This window comes from Apodemus sylvaticus, chromosome 8, assembly GCF_947179515.1.
Source record: "Apodemus sylvaticus chromosome 8, mApoSyl1.1, whole genome shotgun sequence".
In the NCBI taxonomy this organism is placed as follows: Eukaryota; Metazoa; Chordata; class Mammalia; order Rodentia; family Muridae; genus Apodemus; species Apodemus sylvaticus.
Window position 1 is genome coordinate 58,630,707 of NC_067479.1, and position 18,283 is coordinate 58,648,989.

The 18,283-nt window shown below is 38.8% G+C and overlaps 1 pseudogene; it reads right to left on the minus strand.

Annotated features, from left to right (window-relative positions):
• Positions 1–15,637, minus strand: part of LOC127690687 (ubiquitin-conjugating enzyme E2 N-like) — a 34,656-nt pseudogene extending 19,019 nt beyond the window's left edge.
• Between the last annotated feature and the right edge of the window lie 2,646 nt (positions 15,638–18,283).

Below are 18,283 nucleotides of genomic sequence, written 5' to 3' on the forward strand. Positions count from 1 at the left end.
TCCCTCATTCTTTGCAATATGGATGAAATTTTAACTTGATAAAGTAAGTTGCAAAGAACTTAACCATCTCCACTTCAGACAGAGACTTAATTTTACAAGTTCATATGTGCTCAGAGTAACTGATATTTTCCTCTTTATTTTGGAATTCAATTTTTTATTGATTTCAATTTTGTAAACTATTTAAAATGACAGAGGATCTTGTTTTTGCCTTGTGGTGTTACAGATGTCTGTTATATAAATCATGAGTGACAACTGTGTAGATATATTTGGAGAGGATGACCATATCATTTGTGAGGACAGTCAGAAGAGGTCAGATGACATAAATACTTTAGTCAATATTGCTGGTAAGTCACCTGCTTTGAAAAATGTCATATATGGCCACAGTGTGAAAACCCCTAATGCTAATACTGACGAATTAAAGATTTCATCTGTTTATATACATAACATATACATATATATGTATATATATATATATATATACACATACATATATATAAGCACACATATATACATACTTTCATAAATGTATGACAGAGGAACTCCTTAGGACAAATACTTGTACTTAGGACTGTACAAATTCCAGCATATTACCTGTTTTAGTTCTCACCTTTCTTTTCATGGTCTATAAGTCATGTAGGCTATCTTAGATATGAAATTATTTTTTAAAAGTTCACTTAGAAACAATTATTTGGTTTAAAAATTCATTAAACGTACTACAAGATTGAACAATGTGCCAACAATCTTTGCTATCCTTGCACAAAAACACTGCTGTTTGTTTAATTTCATTTGAGAGATAATCTTGCCAAATGCTTAGCATTCGGTATCAATATAAAGTTGCACAGGCTCCACTACAATACCTATGTGAGGAATATTAACAAATAACACATTCAGAATCAAATATATTGTTACCTCAACTAGTTCTTTGTGTACAGTTCAGAAAATATACTGAAATCTAGTCTGATCTGAAGTGGGGTGAATCTATCATCTCATCTGAGAATGTTTGTCTAATTAAGACATTTCTTGGCTTCTTTTAGCAGGGGACAATGAAACAACTTCAACATATGACTTTCCCCAACGGAAACTTCCTCATGACTGAAGAAGGTGCCAGTCATTCCATTTCAATGTTGCACCTTACCTCCTACTTAACCATAGCAGAAGATATTATTATAAGAAACAACTTCAACTATATATTTAACCATATAATTTGTTACAAATAGATTCATTCACCATATTTCTTTCATGTTATATATTACACATTCTTATCTATTATAATAAATTGTATTAAATTGTTATTGTTTAGACTACAATATGCCTGATTCATGATTCTTCATAGTCTTTGGAAAATAGCATTTTCAGTATTCTGTTACTCACACACAAATATTCATGTGACAGATCCACTAGAATCGCGTTATTAATTTTTTCTTCCAAACTACAATCAAAATGGCATTTTAAGTACTGGACAATAATTTTGTTAATAGTAAATATATTCCTATTTCTGTGAAAAGGAAAACTACAAAATTAATTATATTGGGAAAAAATAGCTCATTTTTTGAGGGCACAAGATATCATCATACAGTAGTTTTGATGTCAGGAGGTTGTAGCTAGTGAAGTTGTTAACCCAATTCAGAAGCAGAGAACGCTGAATTTCATATTCAGTAAGCTTTTTTTTGTTATACATTCCAGGAACCATGAAAGGAATAGTAGAGCTCAGTTATATAGTTAGTTTGCCCACATCAGTTACTGAAGCATAGAAAGAAACTAAGGACTTTAAATATACCCTCAGAGTCATGTTCAGAATCCTTTGTCAGAAAGAGTTCTAAATATAATTACATTAATGAACAACATTGATTATCACATATGATAAAAATTAAAGGTGAATCACGGTTTTAAAAATAAAGGAATGGCCAAAGTCTTTAGTGATCAGAGAAATGCAAATCAAAATGACCCCAGGATTTCTCTTTACTCCAATCAGAATGACTACATTCAAAACCTCAGGTGACAACAAATGTTGTTGAGGATGTGGAGAAAGAAGAACACTCTGCCATTGCTTGTGGGATTGCAAATTGTTACAACCACTCTGGAAATCATTCTGGAGTTTCCTCTGAAAAATGGAAATAGGTTTGCCTGAAGAACCTACAATACCACTCTTGAGAATATACCCATAAGATGCCCACCATGCCACAGAGGCACGTATTCCACTATGTTCATAGCAGCCTTGTTTGTGATACCTAGTAGCTGGAAATAACTCAGATGTCGCACAACAAATGGATTCAGAAAACGTGGTTCATTTACCCTATGAAATATTACTCAGCTATTAAAGCACGAGAACATCCTGAATTTTGCAGGCAAATGGATGGAATTAGAAAATATCTTGATAAGGTAATTCAGACACAAAATGACACACTAAAGTACTCACTAATATGTGGATGTAAGCCAAAATAAAAGTACCTAATACCCAAGATACGGTCCACACAACTCAACAAAGGTCAACAAGTTGAAGTGCACAAATGAGGACACCTCAGTCCCACTTGGGAGGGAGAAGAAAGCAATCACAAGTGGGGAGAAAGGTTGGGACTTGGGAGGGAAAGTGGACAATGACTCGGGGAGTCTGGTGAGAGGGGACCCTGATCTGGTATTGGGAGAGGGAAAAGAACTGAAGCCCTGAGGGCTAGCAGATAGAATGAAAACAGGCAACCTTGCAAAGTAGAAGGTTAGGCGGACACTCCAGAATGTACCAGAGTCCTGGGAGGTGAGAGACTCTCAGGAATTAAAGGGAGCAACCTTAGATGAAATGCCTGACAGTAGGGAGAAGGAACTTATAGAGCCCACCTCCAGCAGGAAGAAAGAAAGAGAATCAAGTGAGGGAGGGGGGGCATCCCACAATCACAACTCTGACCAGTAATTGTTCCTGTCTGAAACAACTCCAGGGATGGAAATACAGAGGAGCCTGAGAAAAAGAGTCAGGGATAGGCCCAAAGTGGGATCTAGCTCAAGGGGAGGCCCTAAGGTCTGACACTATTACTGAGGCTATGGAGAGTTTACAATAAGGGACATCATGACTGCCCTCTGAAAGAGCCAACAAATAGTGGAAAGAGTCAGATACAGATATTTGCACCCAACTAATGGACAGAAGCAGCTGACCCCTGTTATTGAGTTAGGGAAGGGTGAAATCAGCTAAAGAGGGAGACCCTGTAGGAGGACCAGCAGTCTCAATCTGGACCTCTCTGATCTCTCAAATACTGGGTCAACATACAGGCATCATACACCAGCTGATATGAGGCCCTCAAGACATGTACAATAGAAGACTGCCAGGTCTGTGTTCATTCAGAGATGATTCACCTAACCCTCAAGAGATAGAAGACCCCAGGGAGTTTAGAGGTCAAGTGGTGTGGAGGATAAGGACATTCATGTGGACACAGAAGGGTGGGGAAGAGGTATGGGATGTGGGAAAGTTTGAGAGTGGATGGTGTCAGGGGATAAAATATGGTGTGATAAAAAAATAAAATTAAAAACATATTTAGAATGCTACAATAGGAACTGAGCTGATCTAGTAAATCAGTGTTGTAGAGTCCAGCTCACACATTGTAACCGTGGGTTTTCTGGAAGGAGAGATGGGTAAGGAACAGGCTGCAAGAGAAAACACATGGAGAGACACAAAAACACATGGCTTCTGGTTTAACTCTCCATCTTTAATGCTTCTTTTTTCCCAACCAACAAAGGCAGACCAAGCCCCTCCCCTGAATGCTGGAAACCCATTCTTCTTGTTCTTCAGGAGTTGGTTGGTCAGGTTGCTGGCTGCTATTCTTGAGAGCAGTGGGCAGGGGGAGGTCACACAGTGTGATGAATTTTCAAATCTATGGCCTCACTAGCTCCATAAATCTGTCTAAATTTCTAGCCCCAGCCATGATGTCAATCCTGTTAAGATAAATCTTTCCTATTGTTGAATTATTTCACATGACTTTCTCCAAAATACCAATGTTTGAGGTAGCCCTTGACTTTATCTTAGGGTTGAGTGGTTGAGTGCCTGTTCCCAAAGAAGTTTTACAGGGATGTCTCTGAATTCAACTGATTCTAACGGGTTATGACTTAGAAGCCTCTACCTTGAAAATGAGTTTCTATGGTACATAAAACAGTAGGCATGTTGATATGTTAGGGAAGCAATTGACAGTTGAACTCACTTGCAACACCTGTAAAATATGACAATAACCAGTACAGCCAGGTATCAGAATAGGTGCAATAAGTGGTGCTTACATGTCAGTAGTATCCAAGAAGTCTTTGATTAGACTTAAGTTTATTTCCTTTAGTCACAATTGAACATAGTTTTGGGTCTTTCATTGGTTTCTCTGGAAAAACAAAGTTAGTCTGTAGACTCTTAAGAAGCCTCTTCTTTTCTAATGAGATAAAGAAGTGGACTGAACCCAGATGTGAGAGAAGGTATGAAGGTGTGTGTGTGTGTGTGTGTGTGTGTGTGTGCACTTGTATGCGTGTAGGGTGGAGAAGAGCTGAGGAGTATAGGGAGGGAAAACAATCAGAATGTGTTGTATGACAAAAGAATCTATTTAATAAAAAGTAGGAGGAAGAAAATATGATTCATCAGAAAAAAAGACCTAATTTTTAAACCTCAAAGTTTAATAGCAAGAAAATAAAGTAGATTCATATTTCATACTTATTTTAACTGTTTTGATAGTGAGGATGTTAGAGGATAGAATGAATTCATTTAAAGAATGTATTTTATACATGACTATGATTCTGATCTAGGCATCATTATGATGAGAAATACAGGATACTAATCTACAATACTGTCTGACCTCCCTATAGATGGAGCTTTCTGACTCTATTCAGTAAAGCGTATTTATTTTTAAAGTGTCCTGTGATTTTTGCATGTTGGTCTCTAAGGTTCATAGTGTTTATGAATCTAAAATTTCACATATACCTTTGATAGGTTAAAAAGAAGTAGGTATTGAGAATATTTAGGAATGAATATCCAGTTCACAATGTTTTGTAGAAAACACCTTTTCTTGGTCAGATATTATTGCTGATATTTAACATCTATCTGTCTGTCTGTGTGTCTGACTATCTATCTATCTATCTATCTATCTATCTATCTATCTATCTATCTATCTATGTACCTTTCTATCATCTATCTTATTACATATATTTTTATGAAAATATGGTATTTAGATACCTATTGTTCTATAATTGTTAAAATAATATAATTTTAAAGCCAAAATATTGAAGGACATGAAATACACTTGTCCCATTGTCAGTTACAGCATGAGTCTTTGATTATGTCATCACAATGGCCTGTCAACCTGACTACCAAACAATCCTCAGACTTCAGTGGTTGGTTTACCAACTGCAGTCTTCAGTTTGGTAGTTAGTGCCTAGAAGAAAGTGATAACTTCACACCCATTGATTGGTTCTGAATTCCAGGCTCCACTGTAAAGGTATGCATGTAATAACTAATTTGATTCCTATGATAGTCTAATGGAATCAGGAAGTGTCCTATCTTGATTTTCTGCCTCTTGTAAGCTAGCTTTTAACTTGACAGTGGCTTCATGAAAAGGTACTCATTATCAATATTTAGTACCAATCCCCTAAATAAAGAAAGTTGTCACCTAAGGAAAGGTATGTTTTGAGCTTCCAGGAGAATAGTTTCTAGAAGTCTTCAAAAAGTAGGGGAATACCAGGACAGGGAAGCAGAAGGGGGTTGATTGAGGAACAGGGGGAGGGAAGATGGCTTATGGGACTTTCAGGGAGGGGGAAGAAGGAAAGGGGAAATCATTTGAGAGGAAGCAGGAAAAAGGAACACTTCTTCATTGTTAGTGGGATTGCAAGCTGGTAAAACTACTATGAAAATCAGTTTGGCAATTCCTCAGAAAATTAGACATAGTACTACCTGAGGACCCAGTTATACCACTCCTGGGCATATACCCAGAAGATACTCCTACATGTAATAAGGACACATGCTCCACTATGTTCATAGTAGCCTTATTTATAATAGCCAGAAGATGGAAAGAACCCATATGTCCTTCAACAGAGGAATGGATACAGAAACTGTGGTATATATACACAATGGAGTACTATTCAGCTATTAAAACCAATGAATTCATGAAATTCTTAGGCAGGTGGATGGAACTAGAAAGTGTCATCCTGAGCGAGGTAACCCAATCACAACGGAATGCACATGGTATGCACTCGCTAATAAGCGGATGTTAGCCCAAAAGCTCAAAATAAACAAGTTACAATTCACCCAGCACAGGAAGTTCAAGAAGGAGGATTTAAGTGAGGGTGCTTTGGTTCCTCTGAGAAAGGGAGCAAAATACTCATAGGAGCAATAAGAGAGAAAATGTGTGGAGCAGAAATTGAAGTAAAGGGCACCCAGAGACTCCCCTACCTGGGGATTCATTCTATAAACGCTGACACTACTGTGGATGACAAAAAGTGTATACCAAAAGGAGCATGCCATGGCTGTCTCCGGAGGGGCCCTGCCAGAGTCTTACAAATACAGATGCAGATGCTAGCAGCCAACCATTGAATTGGGCCTGGCTCCAGTGGAGGAGCTGGAGGTTGATCCGGAGGAGCTGAAGGGGTCTACAGCCCCATGGGAAGAACAATGATTTCAGCCACCCAGACACCCCTGGACTCCCAGGGACTAAATCATCAACCAAGGGGTATACATGGTTCTAGCCAAAAATGTGGCAGAGGAATGCCTTATTGGGCATCATTGGGAGGAGTGGTCCTTGGTCAGGTAAAGGCTCAATAGATGCCCCAACAAAGAGAAATCGATGGGGGGGGGAGGTGGGAGTGATTCGGGTGGAGGGGCATATATGTGGAGGTAGGGGGGTGGGAGGGGGGTTGAGGTCTTTGGAAAGGGGGGAAATCGGGAAAGGTTTTACCATTGGTAATGTAAGTAAAGATATTCAATAAAAAATAAAAATAAAAAAGAAGAGTAAGAGATAGCAATAAGAGGAAAAATCGAGTTGGGGTATGTGGGAGTGGGTTGGGAGGAGGGGCCTCTTCTTGGAGGCAGGGAGTGGAAGGATGGATTGGGGTTTTTCTGGGAGCGGGGTACCAGACATTTGAAGTGTAAATGAAGAATAAATAAAAAATTAAAAAAGAAAGAATATCAAATAATTATCTTGCATATCATTCATTTGTGGCCCAAGGAATAATATAAGCCAATGTGATGAATCTCTAAATACCTTAAAGTCATTAAGCAAGCTAATAACAGGCTAATTATTAAACAATGTATGTTATTTCTGCATAGATAACACTTTATAACAGTATAAGATATGTGAAGCTATGAATTTCATAGGACTAGACATTGGCAGATTGTCAAACATGATGCAAATATCTATGATATAAAAATGCATACATGATCTTTAAATTGTAATAGACACACACATTATTTCTCTTTTATTTACTTCAAAAGCTCTTAATTAATTAATTAATACTTAATTTATTAATACAAATAAGATATAAAAATTTGCTCCTTGGTCAACTCTCCATCTTTAAAAATTATTAGGTTTTGAAATAATTATAAAGTTTGGAAACAGAAAACTTCTCATCTTGATAAATTAATAAGCTTACAGAATATTTAGACACATCAATAAGGTCATACATGACTGTTGTAAATAATGTTTAAACATTTTTATTACGTTTAATAAATTTCTTTCTCTAATATATTCACTACTTCTTAAAGTAGTTTTAAATATGTACAATGATATAAAGGGTTGGTTTATCTACACAAACGGATATAAATATAAGAATAACATAATGATTAGAGCTCTCAATAGAACAAGAATGGATAGGAAGTTGTAGAAGCCTAAACAGGAGCATAGATAGAAGAGGAGGCTTACTTAGTACTTTTGGCTGTGATTATGAAGGCCCCACAGTTACAGGACTTGCTGTTTATTAGTTGAAAAACAACAAAATCAATAGTATAATTTGTTCAACAACAGAGTCCTGAGAACCTTGCCCTCCATGAACTGGAATGGAGGGAACAGGTGTAATTCCTAAACACAGATCAAGGATATCAGAAAACAGGAGAAGATGGGTGTTCCAGCTCAGGAGACTGAGTCTGTCCTTCCTCCATCCTTTGGTGCCCACTAACACTGAGACAGGGATATCTTAATCTATTGATTGTGGTGCTAGTGTTTTCTAGAAATGCTCACTGATACATATAAAAATACTAGTTGTCCCGTTGTGTGAGCTTCCTTTATCCAAGTCATGGCACTCCATAAAATTAATATCCACACACAAATATGTTTGTAGGTGTCCTTCCAGTGTGCAAATGGTGTAGCCCAGGTATTGCTAGTTTCCCAGAAAATATAAGAGGAACTAAAACAGAACAGTCTCAAGGTATTGATTGGAAATATGCTTAGCGATGAGAGAAGCCTTTATACCCATTCTTATAGGAAGGGGCTTGAATAATTGTGTAAGTTTTCTGTTATCACAGTCTCCCATGCATAAAATCTATACTAGCCAGTATCACATATTGTTGATGATGGCAGCCCTGCAACTCAGATACTCATGACAATATTACAACTCAGTGGCTTTTTCCTAATGGCTTTTTCTTGTTGACAGAATGGCATTAATTTTAAGATCTTATATGTACTTACAGATTACACTGTATTGAATATGGACTCCTTAATGACAATAATTCTTTCTTCTTTTTTTATTGAAAAGGGAAGTAAAATCACTTTATGATAAAATTAAAGATTTCTATGGAAATATTTCAGGTAAAATAGAAGAGATACATAGGAAAACACGTTAAAATTGACAATTTTCATGGAAAATTAAAGAGTAAAGTGATAGACATGTAAAAACATTGCTAAATTAATTGAAATATGAAATAGAAAGATTTTATGATAGAATTGAAGATTTACATGGAAAATATTTCTTATAAAATCGTAGAAAATGTAGAAAAATATGTTAGAATTTAAGATTACCATGGAAAATTGTATATAGATATAATAATGGTAAGCATAAAAGTATTCCTAAGTTGATTGAAAGTGAAATTACAGACATTTTCTGATAAACTTCAAGATTTACATGGAAAATATTTCTGATAAAATTGTAGAAATATATAGAAAACATGTTAAAATTAAAGATTATCATGAAAATTATACAGGTAAAATGATAGGCATAAAGATAATTCTAAGTTAATGGAAGGTGGAATTATAAACATTTTTAGATAAAATTGAAGATTTACATGGAAAATATTTCTGGTAAAATTCAAGAAATATATAGACAAACGTTAAAATTGACTATTTAATGAAAAATTTACATATAAAATGATAGGTGTAAAACTCTTTCTAAATTAATTGAGGGTGGAATTAGAAACATTTGTGATAAAATCAAAGATTTACATTGAAAACATTTCTGAAAAAGTAGAGGAAATACATAGAAAGACATATTAAAATTGAAGATTGCCATGAAAAATACTGCAGATAAAATGGTAGACATAAAAAAATACTAAATTAATTAAAAGCAGAATTACAAATATTTTCTGATAAAATTGAAGATTTACATGAGAAATATTTCTGTTAATCTGTCTTTTTATTGGGGAGTTGAGTCCGTTGTTGTTAAGAGACATTAAGAAATAGTGATTGTTGCTTCCTGTTATTTTTTATGTTATTTTTATGTTTGTGTGGGTATCTTCTTTTGGGTTTATTGGGAGTTTACATTCTTGCTTTTTCTTCGGTGTAGTTTCCCTCCTTGTGTTGGCATTTTCCATTTATTATCCTTTGTAGGGCTGGATTTGTGGACAGATATTGTGTAAATTTGGTTTTATCATGGAATATCTTGATTTCTCCATCTATGATTACTAAGAGTTTTTCTGGGTATAGTAGCCTGGGCTGGCATTTGTGTTCTCTTAGGGTCTGTATGAGGTCTGCCCAGGATCTTCTAGCTTTCATCATCTCTGGTGAGAAGTCTTGTGTAATTCTGATAGGTCTGCCTTTATAAGTTACTTGCCATTTTTCCCTTACTGCTTTTAATATTCTTTCTTTGTTTAGTGAATTTGGTATTTTGATTATTATGTGCCTGGAGGAGTTTCTGTTCTGGTCCAGTCTGTTTGGAGTTCTGAAGGCTTCTTGTATGTTCATGGGCATCTCTTTCTCTAGGTTAGGGAAGTTTTCTTCAATAATTTTGTTGAGATATTTACTGGCCCTTTAAGTTGGAAATCTTTACTCTCATCTATATCTATAATCCTTAAGTTTGGTCTTATCATTGTGTCCTGGAGTTCCTGGATGTTTTTGGGTACCAGCTTTATGCATTCTGCATTTTCTTTGACTATTGAGTCAATGCTTTCTATGGTATCTTCAGCACCTGAGGTGCTTCTATCGCTTGTATTCTGTATTCTATGACACCTGAATTCTTTCCAAGGTTTTCTACCTCCAGAGATGTCTCATTTTGTGATTTCTTTATTGTTTCTACTTTCACTTTTAGATCCTGGATGGTTTTGTTCAGTTCCTTCACTTGTTTGTTTTTTCCTGTAATTCTTTAAGGGATTTTTGTGTTTCTTCTTTAAGGGCTTCTGCCTGTTGACCCATGATCTCCTGTATTTCTTTAAGGGATTTTTGTGTTTCCTCTTTAAGTGCTTTTACCTGTTGACCAATGTTCTCCTGTATTTCTTTAAGGGAGTTATTTAAGTCCTTCTTGAAGCCCTCTATCATCATCATGAGATATGATTTTTAAATCCAACTCTTGCTATTCCAGTGTGTTGGTGTATCTGGGACTTGCTGTGGTGGGAGAACTGGGTTCTGATATTGCCATGTGGCCTTGGTTTCTGTTGTTAGGGTTCTTGTGCTTGCCTTTCGCCATCTGGTTATCTCTGGTACTAGTTGGTATTGTTGTCCATTGCTGGAGTTTGATCCTCCTGTGGGCCTGTAAGCCTGTGTCCTTACTCTTCTGAGCTCAGAAGTAAAAGCACTGCTGGGAGACCACTCTCTCCTGGCAGGCTGTGCACTGAAGGCTGTGGAGTCTCCTGGCTTCCTGGTGCAAATGATGGCAGGAAGACTTCCATCCCAGCAGCTCCACTCATCATAACGACAATAATTCTTTTTTTTTAACTTTGGGAAGAAAATGTTTATTTTGGCTTATTATTCAAGAGGGATAGAGTCAGTCCTTCCTGGTGGGGAAGGCATAGTAACAGGAACCTGAGTTGTTCTGGAAGTCAGGAAGCAAAAGGAGAGTAAGAAATGTGGCCAGGCTGGAACACCTCAAAGTTCACCCCCAGTGACTTCCTCCCTTTAGTAAGGCACTGACAATAATTCTTAAATGAGCTTTTCTCTGTGTTTCTGTCTCTGACTCTGTCACCCTGTTACTCTCCCCCTGTGTGTGTGTGTCTGTGTGTGTGTTTGAATCTCTTGTGTGTAAATGCACATGCTGAGATATAAGGTACCCTCTAAAGTACACAATCCTAATCCATAGTTTCTTTTGGTGGTGTCTTCAACTAGGCTGATGATTAGAGTTATGGAAGAGCAGGAGAAAGAGAATGGGGAGATGATTTACTCAGAACATGGAATTGTCTTAGAAATAAAAGAATATATGAGCATGTCAGATTTAGGAAGCTATTGGAGCCCAGTGAAACAGTATTTTGGTCCATAGAGTATAATGAACTTCAAGATATCAGAAGGGAAAAGGCTTTTTAAACATCCAGAAAGGAAAACCAAATTCCCTGTGAAGAATATATTTTTCATTAGCATATATTTATATATTTCTGAGAGGTATATACTTCTGAGAGGAAAAGAAGAGAATTCCCTTTTTTGAAAATGGAAATATGCAAGTCACTATGGTGACCATGTGAGTATGTAAACATAAGGAAAATATAAATGATCATTAGCTGTACAGAGTAATAATTTTAACAGATAATGTGCATTAGCCAGTAACTTGATATAAAGTAAAGGGTAGATGCAAGAAAAGCAATCTAAGACTCTTAGATATTTGAGGAGAAGAGTAGAAATTATGATTGACATTAGCCCCTATTTAGAATATATGTGCTACAAACTTGGGACAATTAGCTGGCAACAATAGAAAACAAATGTCGGACTGAGTGACTTGGAAGAAACACTAAGTAGAAAAGCCTCCCTGGAAGCGTCATCGTAAACATAAACAGTGTCAGCTGAGCACGTGGCAAATTTGATAGGAAGAAATGAGAGGATCCCTGTCTTCAAAGTACACCTAGAGCAAAGCAAGCCTCAGGACTCAACCCTGAACCAATCAAGGGGAAACTAGGAGAGTCTTAGCACTATTAGAAGCACCATTTAAAGACCATAAAACCACCTACCTTATCACCATGCATTGCTCTCTGCGGTGATGTGGCCATTGTCCTTTTGATTACTCTACTGGAGACCTGCATAAGATCAAACCCATTAATATTTTGTCATGGACCCATGACAGAGAGGACCCCTTCTGTGCGGCGGTGTTCATTAGGAGAGGGCTCTTTTCTTCAGTGGTATCTTTGCCCTTGTGTAGTCTCTTCTCCCATAAGTCATCCCAGTTAAACCCATTGGTTCCTCAAGATGTACCTTTGTGCAAGGGTTTATTTGTTTCTCTGGTGGTCTGGGGGGTAAGTAGTTATTTTTTCGGATCCCCAGAAAAAGTCCACACATCACAGAAAGGACAACTTAGGAAAGTGCAAATTCACTTGCAACTAAAAATAAAACTACAACTTGTACAAAGAAAAGATGATGGAATTACAGAAAAAGTACAAAAGCATCACCATGGTAACAGGCTCAGAGTACGTTCTGAAGAAGAGAAAAAAGATCTGTCAACTGATATTCAATTACACGATGCCAACAGTCTTGATGCAATTGAAACTGGATATTAAAAAGCAAATTCTTCAACTACAGAGTGTAAATTCTGCTAAGCAGATGATCAGTGGGTCAAAGTGATTACTTAGCAAGTGTGAGCACCAGAGTGAAAATCCCCACCTGAAGAAGCAGGCATATCTGCATTTTAACGATAACACTTCAAATTTATTCATTAGAAATTCCATATATGTATATATTTCGATCATATCTACCTCCCAATCTTCTCCATCCAACTCTTCCCAGAGCACCTAGCCCAGCTCCTTCCCAACCCCATGTTTTCACTTTATCAGCAGTAATAAATCCCAGTCCCATTAGCACATGCATGGGCACATCCCCATGTCGGGATGAAACTTTCACTGGCTTCTGCTGGTCCCGTGGATGGCTCTTCCCACCTGCACAGCTGTTCTGAACAGCTAATAGTGAAGTCACAGTAAAGAGTCCATTCAAAAGCTTCACACATTCAATTGCATCTCCTGAGAGAGTTGGCCTTCAACAGCCCCAAACTCCTTATGCTTTGTGTCTATTTTCTGTGGGACCGTGGTGTGAGGTGGTCTGTAGCCTGGTTGAAGCAAGGCCACTTTGGAGATCCAATAGAACATTCTACATGGGACTGAACCCGTGAGCTATGCTCCCAGACTGCTGACTCCTCAACTCCATAATCCTGTGGCCATCAGTCACACCAGTCACCTCTGCCAGACCCCAGGCCCCTGGCATTCTGGCTGGACTCCACCCCTTTAGTCACCTGACTACAACCAGGCTCTTCTGTTGCCAAGTAACCCAGCTTACTATAAAAGAAGGCTTCTTGCCCCTCCTCGCTTGCTCTCTCTAGCCTCTTATCTCCCTCTCTGCCCTCTCTTGCCCCCCTCTTATCTCCCTCTCTGCCCTCTCTTGCCCCCCTCTCTCTGTTCCCCCCTCTCTAGTCTTTCTCCCCTTCCCACGTGGTCATGTCCAGCCCTCATCCCTCTATCTTCTCTTTCTCTCTTTACTTCTCTATCTCCTTTTAACTTTCTACTCTTCTAATAATAAAACATTGAAACTATAAACTGTCTCTTCTTATCAAAACCCTCCACTTAGAAGCATGGAGCAGGCCTCAGCATTTCCAGCCTCCAGGGAAGGATCGAGCCTCCTCTCTGCCAAGCAGCTTCTTCTACAGGTGCAGGGGGGGGGGGCATTTGCACGCCCTGCCTTCTGGGCAAAGACCTCCGCCTAGCCAGGCAGACTCGTGCTCTACAGATACCCAGGCGACCTCCCTCCCTATCGCAGTATGGTGCACAGTCCTGCCAGTGTCCCCCTATCCCCCCATGCAAGCTTTGCCTGCCAGTGTTTCTCCTATGTGGGACCCGTGCCGCTGCTGCTCCTGCTCCTTTCCCCTCCCCACCCCCTCACCCCCGCCAGTTTTCCAGAGAGTCCTCTACAAAAACCAATAACCTATAACTGTGATTGGCTGAACTGGTTTCATATCAGCAGCCTCTGGAAATCAAAGTCAATCTGACACAGTGCAGAGGGCCTTTTACCAGGAGACATGGAGGAAAACTGAGGATGAGGATGCATCTGTCTGTCTTTTATGTAACTATTATGGTGCCTTAATTATAACGTAACTAACTGGTCTCTTTTTCTTTGACTAACACCATTAGCAGCAGCCTGCTGGGATATCACTCTGATTTTACTCAACATCTTCAGGAGTAAGTTGAAAATAGGAGTGTCTGTGTCTCCCAAGTGAGACAGAAAAGTTGGCTTTTAACAGTTGCCCTCCCAGATGTCTTCCCTTCTGAAGCTTGGTTTTCTTCACTAGAAGATCTTATTGTAGTTGCGAGATAGCGAGTCTTGATTTTATCAGCTTTTCTGTTCTGAGATGATAGGCAGTAAGGCTAGACCCTTGCATCTGTTCTAACTCAGCTGTGAGTTCATTGCTAATGTCCTCCAGTTGTCACTCAGCGTCAGCATGTGGATAGAACTGCTCCCTTCTTTTAAGGGTCAGAACATATTTCCACTTAATTTTATTCATTGGGGGAATTTTTTCCCAAAGGATTTCACAGTGGTAGGTAAAAATGATTCTTTCCATTTTTACATTAAGTATTTTCAAAATGTTATTCAGAGTCTTTCATTGATTTCCAAAAACTGATTATAGAATTTGAAAATCTGATTTCTATTTTTTTCAATTCCAATCTAACAGCAAAAGTTCTTTTTCCTTAGTTCCTGTGTCAGAATAAGCAAGTTTATGTTAAAATCATCAACACAGTCAGTGGAGTGAGACAGCTACAATATATTTTTTTATCTTCTGAATCTGCTCTTGTGTGGGTGACAGCAGATTGGCATACCGGATGCCATGCTTAATCCTAAATCATGTACCATAAACCTTTAGTTGGCATAGCAGAGGGATTTTGAAAAGGGGACATTTTCACTGCCCCTCAAAGCTCTCTGTAGGAAATGACACACATGACTCTCAATTGCATTTTGTTATGCTAACCAACTCAGGGAGACATGATTTTTAATGTACCACAGAGCAGAGAGAGTGAGCTTGCATATTTATGGACCATTGTAATAGCTACCACATTTCCTATCATTTTTAACCTTTGCAGTCGAGCCAACCCAAACTTCTAAATACTTTCTTTTCCACAACACAGAATGCCAATGGCTTCTCCTGCTGGCTCTGCGACTGTTTCTTGTGCTTCCCTCCCGGCCCCTTCGCTTTGCCATGACTGTGGTGCAGTAGATTCCGGCAATCTCATCCTGCGTCCTTTGCTTCTTCGTCTCTCTCCACCTTCAAAGGACGCCACGATTATACTCGGATAGGGACACTTGGTCCCAGTCGTCATTTGCTTACCGGCCATGAATCACCTGTCCTGTTTGTTTAACGGAACATGTGACTAAGAACATTCCTACCTTCAGGGGAGTCCCAGATTAGCTGGATAGAGAAAGGTCAGACAGCTCTAGTGAGATGAACTGCATGTTCTGACTTGTGTGGTATATGACTGCCTGCCTTGTAGCACTCCGGAAGCCAGAGTAGGAACATCAATGGGTGTCTGCCGCCAGCCTGAGCTCAGAGTGAGACCCGTTCCCCCCAAACCCCTGTAATTTCAATGCATAAAATAAGCAAAGACTTCGAAATCTGTCCAATTCAAAGTTATTTTTATAAATCTCTACTTAAAATATAAAAAGTAATAACATTAGCTCTCAATGAAATCTTTCGTGTGCTCCCTTTCTGGTGAAATTCGTTCTACAGATGTTGAGACATCAGAACTCTCAGGGAGAACCATCTCAAAGAGGAAGGACCACAGGGCTGGACCCTTTTATTTTGGTTTAAATAGAATGTGTATATTTCACAGCTGAGAAAAAAATTCAAGTCTGGAAATCTAAAATGACAGATGTCAAGATTTAGTTTTTCTGCATTTTCTCTCAGCTGATGAAAATGTAACAATTTGTTCTGAGCTATTGCATGTTAAAACCTCTCAATTTGGAGCAGTGGATCTGGGGCAGAGAGGAGAGGGTAGGGGAACTGCGAGGAGTGGGGGAGGGAATGATGTGGTCAGGATGTACAGAATGAGAGAAGAATAAATAAAAAGAAGAAAAATTCAATTTATTTCTATAATAAATTTCTTTGAGAAGGTGGAAGTGATGAATGTGATTGAAACATGTATGCTCCTATCAACCCATTTCATGGTTCAAATATATGTGTGTGTGTGTGTGTGTGTGTGTGTGTGTGTGTGTGTATAATTTGTATTTGTTAAAAAATAAGAAAAATCCACACAGAAGCCATGCATAATGGTACATACCTGTAATATCAGATGTTTGCTGTGAGGTTAAGGCTATTCTGATCTACCTAGCAGGTTCCAGGCCAGTCGAGGAGTTAAAATCCTATTTCAAAAAAGCATTTTAAAAATGAAGTTTGTATAGGCCATAAATAAGATGAACAAAGGTTATTTAGAGAGACTTAAAGGCTGGAAAGGTGGCCAAGCGGTCAGGTTAGACTTATTATTGCTTTTGCAGAAGACTGCAGTCAGTTCCCAGGAACAAAGTCTAGTGGGAGAAGATGCCCACCAACCTGGTAACTCCAGGGCCAGGCCCTTTACTGCCCTCCTCTGACCTCTATGGGCAACTGCACTCAAAAGTACATACATCAACACAGACACACACTCATACACATCATTCAAATGCTTGAAAAGGGAGAGACTAGATGAGGGAAGTGAATCTGTTACTGATTGTGTATGAATAAATTTATCTTGCTGCCGACTGGTTGTCCAGCACTAACACTTGTGAGCTGTTGATTTAAGTCATGTTTGGATGGTATTGCGATGCTCACACAGCAGCGCTTCTGTCTTCAGTTGTCAGGATCTCCCACTCATAGAAGTCCTGTTCCTCTAAGTTAAACTTTTCATAGACATCTGTGTGCAGAAAGGAGAGACAAAAAAGGAGGGGGAGGAAGGGAGGGAGGGAAGACGAAATTGTTACTATCAGTTTAAGTTAGAGTCAGTCTCTATCTTTTCTAGGAACTCAGACTACATATCTGAGGTAAGTACCCAAATAAATAAAATAAAATCCAATAAAACGTTGGTATTTCTGAAATTCAGTGAACATGGTGGAGGAGAAAAGATCCAATTCACAGACCACATGAAGCTCAAGAGGAAGGAAGAGCAAAGTGTGGATACTTTGATCCTTCTTAGAGGGAATCAGAATACCCACGGCTCACAGCCAACCAATGGACTGGGCATAGGGTCCACAATGGAGGAGCTAGAGAAAGGACCCAAGGAACTGAAGAGGTTCGCAGCCCTGTAGGAGGAACAATAAATAATATGTACCAACCAGTACCCCCAGAGCTCCCAGAGACTAAACCACCAACCGAAGAGTACACATGGAGAGACCCGTGGTTCCAGCTACATATTTTAGACATCAAAGAGAGGAGAGGCCATTGGTCCTGTGACGGCTTGATGCCCCAGTGTAGGGGAATGCCCAGTCAGGAAAGTGGGGAGTTGGTAAGCAGGGGAGACGGAGGTTGGGATAGGGGGGTTTTCAGAGGGGTAACGAGGAAAGGGGATAACATTTGTAAATGTTAATGTAAATAAAGCAAATATGTAATAAAAAAGAAAATAAAAACAAAGCAAAAGAACTACACACAGTTCCTATTTTAGGACATAGAGTCCATGAATAATGCATTTTCATAAAACGAAGCTCAGTTCACCTAGGACCCAGATTGCCTACCACTTTTGGATAATTCCTTTTTAGACAGACCTATAAGAAGAGCCTGGGAATTATTTAGAAACCATATTAAAGTTACCCTCTGAACTTAAAGGAGAGCAGGTACTTGGTGAAATCAAAGGGTGACTCTATTAGGATTAAGTGTATAAAGAGGGAGCCATCTTCTAATATCCCAGTTGTGAAGTGGGAGAAACAGGAAAATGAGGAGGAGGAGGAGGAGGAGGAGGAGGAGGAGGAGGAGGAGGAGGAGGAGGAGGAAGAGGAGGAGG